A 7,102-nucleotide genomic window follows, 5' to 3' on the forward strand; every position below is an offset into this window, starting at 1 on the left:
CAGCCCACCCTAATATAGCAGGCTCAAGGTCTTTTTAGAACAAAAGAGAATATATGCTACGTGTGAATAAATTGCACAGCAAAAAAAAAGAAACAAAATCCAAACAGCAAATTTTGATTTGGTGTGAATAGTCCCATGTTTGTTTGTTTGTTTGTTTGCTTTTAATCACCATGCAAATGCAATTTATTCGCACTGATCATTCCCTTTTGGTCTGAGAAGACGTTAACGCCGGCCTTCCTCCAAAGTAGAGTATATATCGTCTTGGTCCATGGTGGCTAGATTCAGGCCCTGGTAGGTGGGGTCTGGCTGAGATGTGGAGGCTGGAGGATAGTTTTCATAATCGACATCCTGTAAAAAAGAATAGAATAATATTAAGTTCAGTAAGGTTACAAGAAGGCAGGAGAGCACACCAGCGGTATGGAAACAGTCCTCCATCTTGTATGTATCCTACATCTATGCTGTGTTTTTTCTGAGCACCAGCATCATGTCCTCATTAAAAGCTTGTATACCTCTGCAGGCCTCGGTGATCTCAGCTGGCGCTGCGTCATCTGGATGTCAGTGTCACCATTCTTCTTTTTAATCAGAACACAGCAGACTCCCACCGCAACCACAAGAATGATCAGCAGCAGCGCCGACTGACAAACAGCGATGGGCACGATGTGTCCTGTTCAAATGACAAGTGATCACTGCGATGTTAGCCTGCTGATCGCTAAATGCTCACCAGGACTCAGGAAAAAAAGAAAGAAAAGGACATCAGTGAATGAATCATCACTTACTAATATACCAGGCGTCAGTTGACATTTCTTTGGGCGTGGGTGTGGCTGTTGTTGACACACACTGGGCACCTATCACTGTGCAGTCATCAGGTGTGGCTGTGGGCAATACAGAAGCCAGGTTAGCATTCATCAGTGTCACGTTCATCAACATCACACCTTTATAGGCTATGTGTTTCTGGCTCACCTTTACAGATTGATATGCCTGCAGTGACATTATTGACGTTGTTCTTGACCAAGCAGACAAGTCGTCCAATCACACCTCTTTTGAGAGTGATGTTTGCGATGTCAGACTCATCACCAGAGACAAGCTCGGTGTTGGTCAGTGCGTGTCCGTCCAGAGTCCAGCTGTACCGAGGACTGTACCCCGTCTTAGAGGAGCAGGACACCCACCTGTACCCACTCCCCTCTCCTCCTTGGCAGGCAGACTGCAGCTGGGCAGTGGACACGGGCTCTGGAGGAAACGACTCAGATGAGTTTGGACATTGGCAGAATCTTTTGTCAAGGCAATTTCTTTCAGTCATATGGTGTAAGTGCAGTATGTCGTCACTGTTGTGTTAAAACTCCAAAATGTCAACTTTTCAGGAACTTAGAAAAGCAGCCTTGTTTGAGCTTGACCACTGTACATTTTTGAGTGTATCTAGTGGGTTTTAAAAAGGGGTTCATAAAACCAAAGGTATTTAAAAAAAACTCTCAACCCACTCACTCACATAATCCTTTGATTAATGTGAAAATATGAAAATCACCAACATTGGATTAACAAGATTTTCAAACAACAGTGATATAATGTACAACTGTGTTTTTCTCATGGCAGTTACATTAGCATTTCAGTAGACACTGTATTACAAATGATTAATCACACATCATATTAACAGATGAGCCTATAGTGTTTCCTATAAGCTCAAACTGAGACTTCATGCTTTTCTTTCTGTGGAAATTGAAAAGTGGCATTATTTACCTTCTATGGAGATTTGTAGTTTTCGTTTTGTCGCAAGGTGTCCAGGGTTATCAGGATTATTGTAGAGTACAAGCCTATATTCTTTACCGTCAGTGTAGCTGAGGTTACTTATCCTTAATGATCCATTACTCGGAGTAAAGGAGGCTCTGTCTCCAAAATCATTAGCCCATATAGTCTTTCTGAAATAGAAAACTTGGTCTCGCGGTGGGATTTCCAAATGGAATGGGAATTCTGCAGTCAGCAGTCGGATAGCGATAGTTCCTCCCAGAGCACCATAACAATGTACGTCGTTCTGGGTGGCATCACAGAAGGTTTCCACACCTGTGGAAGGAGGGGGTGGGGGGGGGGGGGGGGGGGGGTTGATTAATATCACAACCTGTATCCATTTCTTACAAAGCAATGTTAAGGCTGTATGTGTGCCATATTCATGTGAAACTCTAAAGATATATTTGTGAACTACAGGTGTAACTCTGACTCTCTCAGACCACAGTATGCAGACAGGTTATATTTGTCTTCTTTTAAAATACAGCAAAGCTACTAAAACTCAAACTAACTTACCAATTATACCATCAGAGTAGAGTAGAGTAAAACAGATCAGTACAGCACACTAGACAGCTCAGAGCAGAAACTCAAATGTGTTCTGATAAGCAAGCCAGGTGTAGCACTTTTAAACTAGAGTGACTCCTCCCCACACAGCAATCAGAGGGTCCTTGAAAGTGGTCACCTGATACCAGTCAGCTGATTCTTCAACCAAGCTGATTATCAGAGCCCCTAAGACACTTTTCTTTTAAAATACAGCAAAGCTACTAAAACTCAAACTAACTTACCAATTATACCAGCAGAGTAGAGTAAAACAGATCAGAGCAGAAACTCAATTGTGTTCTGATAAGCAAGCCAGGTGTAGCACTTTTAAACTAGAGTGACTCCTCCCCACACAGCAATCAGAGGGTCCTTGAAAGTGGTCACCTGATACCAGTCAGCTGATTCTTCAACCAAGCTGATTATCAGAGCCCCTAAGACACTTTTCTTTTAAAATACAACAAAGCTACTAAAACTAGAGTAAAACAGATCAGTACAGCACACTAGACAGCTCAGAGCAGAAACTCAAATGTGTTCTATATTATATGGTCCAAATATTTCAGTAAAGCACTTGAAACACTTTAAATATTCTTGCTTGGGTGGTATCATTCTACTTGAAATGATGGCCAAATGCATTATTTTTAGTAATGCCCGGCCACCCGGGTCGGCCCGGTCATCTGCACCCCTTCCTATCTAGGATGCACCCCTAGTCATCTTGTTCTGAAACCGGCCCTGCCGCATGCATGTGTAGGGTGTGTTCATGTGACAATAAAAGACGGGCTTGTCCGTCTACAAACTGTTCACACACACACACACACACACACACACACACACACACACACACACACACACACACACACACACACACACACACACACACACAACACACACAAGGCTGGCTCCTCCCGGCAGTGTGCCGAAGTGTCCTTTAGCAAGACAGTGAACCCCTAATGGAAAATTTCCTCAAGCAAAGGTCCGCAACATCATAATGTCTAACCTGCGTTATGATTCAGTGCCATAAAGTACCCTAATAGTTGTATCAATTTATGTAGCCAGCAACTAATTAATTTCAACAATGTTTATTTTCAGTTTTCACGTTTAACTGTAGGGATTTTAAAATACTCAAATAATAGGCGAAATAATTCTTATTTTCAAGTAAAATAAGGGCTACATTAAAAAAAACACATATAGCAGAAAGCGGTAACACTTTACAATAACGTACACAAATACTGTAGTAGTTACTAGTAAACTAATCATTAACTAATAGTTAGTTAAGGAGTAGCTAAGGAATAATTTGTCATTAGTCAATCACTAGTTAATCATAGTTAATAGCCGTTTTCACATGCGTTTTTTACCGGTAAATGACCGGAAAGCGGTCTAATGCCTTCATGTGTGAAAGTTGTTTTCCGGTATAAGCGCGACCCCGTCATCGCAGACATTTCACCAGTTCCTAGGTTGTCAGGAGAGCGGTATGTCTGCTTCATGTGTGGGCGTGCTCCCCCCCTCCCCTCCCCTCTCAGTCCAGCCCGACAGGGACACAGACAGCGAAATTGGCAGCGGCTTGAGTCTTGCAAGCCCCCTGGACACATCAAACGAAGCCAGTCTGTAAAAAGTGCTTCAACGCGATGCAGGTGAACAGATAAACGTCGAACCAGCCAGGCTATTTCTCTCAGACAGGGATCCCTACTTCTTCAAAGATTTCAGTTCAAAGACTGGTTAGCGAAGTGAAGGATACAACATACATCAAACTCTTAAGTCAAATGAGTGTGATTTATTGTGTGACAAGCAAACTTATTTCACCATCGGCGTTTTGCCGACCCCCAAAATAAGGAGGATTCCCCATCCAAGTGCATACGTCACTCCCCACCCGCTCTGCAGTGCCCCCGCCCCTCAAATACAGGCAATTTCGCTGATATATTTACACATGTGAGCAGCGCCGCGGGAAGTAGGGGTGCTGCAGGTGCTGCAGCACCCCCTAGATTTTTTCCCAAAAAAAAAAAAAAAAAAATTTTTTTTTTTTTTTTTTTTTTTACAAATGTAATTAAAAATATTTTGCAGTGCACTATGTTCCTTTCTTGTTTTAGAATGTTTCGGGAAATGAAAATGTAGCCTATTTAAATAGAATTATCAACAATAACAATCAAGGAAGTTACATGCTTGTAGGCTAGAGAAGAAGAAGAAGCGCGCATGCGCGCACATGTTGTGTTGAACCAACCAACAACCAATACGAATTGTTTAATCTGGCAATAAAGAAATGTGAACTTGACATGCTATTTTAATAGCCTACTCAAAAATGCACCTCCCACTATACAGCAAAGAGAGGAGTCAATGTTTATTGATATATGCCATTCAGATCAGAATAATTAGTCTAGTCATTAAGTTTGCTGATAATATTTCTATCATGTTAAGTCTGTGTCATGTTAACTGGTGTATTCAGAGCAAATAGGGAGATATAGAGCATTATCATCATGCTATATATTTGCTCTGAATGAGTGAGAAAAGGAGAAAATACTGAATAATTACATCACAACAGTATCCTAATGTTAATTTAAAATTAGATATTCCTCTAAATATGGCAAAAAAATGTAAAAAAAAAACGTCCAAATTTTTTTCGGCGGGGCCCTTGCGGGCCCCACCGAGAGTCCCTTCCTCTCAGCACCCCCTGCTTAAAATGACTTCCAGCGGCCCTGCATGTGAGCCCTCAGGTGTGAAGGGAAATTCCGGGAAATGGCCGATATTGATTTACAGGCAATGTTCCTGTAAGCATGTGTGAAAACGGCTAATGAGTAGGTAGTCATTAGTTAATGATTAGTATCTAAGTTCCTGAGTAGTTAATCAATACTTAATGATTACATGTCAGCTCGTGAATATAGTAGTTAATCATTAGTTACTGATTAGTCGGTCAGTTCCATGAGTAGAGTAGTTAATCGTTCGTTAATGATTAATAAATGTCAGTGCGTGAATATATTAGTTAATCATTAGTTAAGGTCACATTGTGAGTATGATTAGTTGTTAGTTCCTTAGTAGAGTAATTACTCATTAGTCAATGGTCAGTTTGTGAGTATATAGTTAATTGTTAGTTACTTATTACTTACTAATTATTAGACTCAGCCCTCAGTCTTAATCCGTTTCACTCAGCTCACCAAACGTCTGGGAGCCGAGACTACTTAATTATTACCTGTCCATTAGGCACTCTTTTTGTGTACCATATTGTAAAGTGGTGCATCATACTCAGTAGTTTATGAATACTGAATTATTATCTGTCTATTAGTTAGTCTTTTTGTGTACCCTATTGTAAAGTGGTACATCATACTCAGTAGTTTATGAGTACTGAATCATTACCTGTCCATTAGTTACTCTTTTCGCACCCTAATATAAAGTGAAATATATCCTTATCAAATAAACACTCCCTCCAGGTGAGATTTGAACCCTCAGCCCCAAGATTGTTACATTGTAAGTCTGGTTCTCTACCATCTGAGCTAACAAGCCTGTTGCTTGCTAGAGTCATACTATCGATATGTAGAGCTGGAGACCAAGTATTATAGTTTTGAAGGTATATTCTGTGCTTTAAAAGACAAGTACTTAGACATAAGTAGTATTTGACTGAAACATACCTAAGTACTTGGACATGAAGTAGTATCTGGATAGAATATACCTTTAAAACTATAAGTACTTGAACAGAAAGTAGTATGTGGATAGAACATAATACTTAGTCTCTGACTCTACAGACCCCTAGTATGGCTCTACCAAATAACAGGCTTGTTAGCTCAGATGGTAGAGAACCAGACTTAGAATTTAACAATCTTGGGGTTCAGGGTTTGAATCTCACCTGGAGTGAGTGTTAGTTTGGTAAGGATATCTTTCACCCTATATTAGGGTATGCAACAAGACCAGGAGACCCGGGCTGCGTTCCAATACCCATACTTGTACTTCTTTCTTGTAGTATGTACTGCCGCTGCCCTCACAAAGTATGGATTGTAGTGTGCAGCATGCATGCAAAATGCATACTATTGGGACACACTACATCTGTCATCACGTGAGCTTCCTGAACTCCGACCTCTTGCTCACTTCCGCCGACGTCTGCAGCGCCACATTTGATTTTTTTTTTCTCTCTCAATAAACAAAGTCTGGCAGTAACAAACAGTACATTATACAAAAAATTCAGACTAAACATTTACAAAATTGGAACAGACAATCAAATAAACAAAATCAAATAAATAAAGCAAAAACATTAAGTCAGAGTTCTAAACAGGAATCAAGATATGCATGTTTTGGTACACACTCCATGCTTGTTTTGTTTTAACATATTTCAAGGCTTTCTTAAAGTTAATTATCTCATTCATGAACACGCAGCTCAGTCAGTGCGACGTAACTCCAGTAGGTGGGGGTAATGCACAAAAAGTTGTTTGCCAACCGCCATAAAACATTAGAAGAAGAAAAAGAAGATGTAACTTCCTGCTGCGCAAAGGATTGTGGGGAAGATTGGCTGAAACAGCATGCATCGATGCATACTCCGAAATAGGAGCTGATGTAGTACAACATCCTGGTACTCTTGGCATACTGCATCTGACATACTATGTATTGGGACATACTAATTCTTTTTTTGCCTACTAAATAGTATGGAAGTATGGGTATTGGAACGGGGCCCTGGTTCTGCCAGACCCAGAAGGAACAAATTGGGGAAAAGAGGGACAGACCGACAGACCGACAAAGCCTCCTGTAGGCCGACCCCCTGGGTCTGGCAAAAAGAAAAAAAAATTGGGTGGGTGGTAGGTTAAATTACACCTGGTGG

At 40.8% G+C, this 7,102-nt stretch overlaps 1 long non-coding RNA gene across 1 annotated transcript; it reads right to left on the reverse strand.

The window, feature by feature from the left end:
- Positions 1-209: 209 nt before the first annotated feature.
- On the reverse strand, positions 210-874 carry LOC310795573. Its single transcript, XR_014553627.1, has 3 exons — positions 777-874; positions 510-664; positions 210-348 (listed from the first exon to the last, which is right to left on the reverse strand). It is a non-coding gene; the product is annotated as an uncharacterized lncRNA (long non-coding RNA).
- Between the last annotated feature and the right edge of the window lie 6,228 nt (positions 875-7,102).

The sequence above is a fragment of the Poromitra crassiceps genome (genome assembly GCF_964638095.1).
Source record: "Poromitra crassiceps genome assembly, chromosome: 21".
Classification (NCBI taxonomy): domain Eukaryota; kingdom Metazoa; phylum Chordata; class Actinopteri; order Beryciformes; family Melamphaidae; genus Poromitra; species Poromitra crassiceps.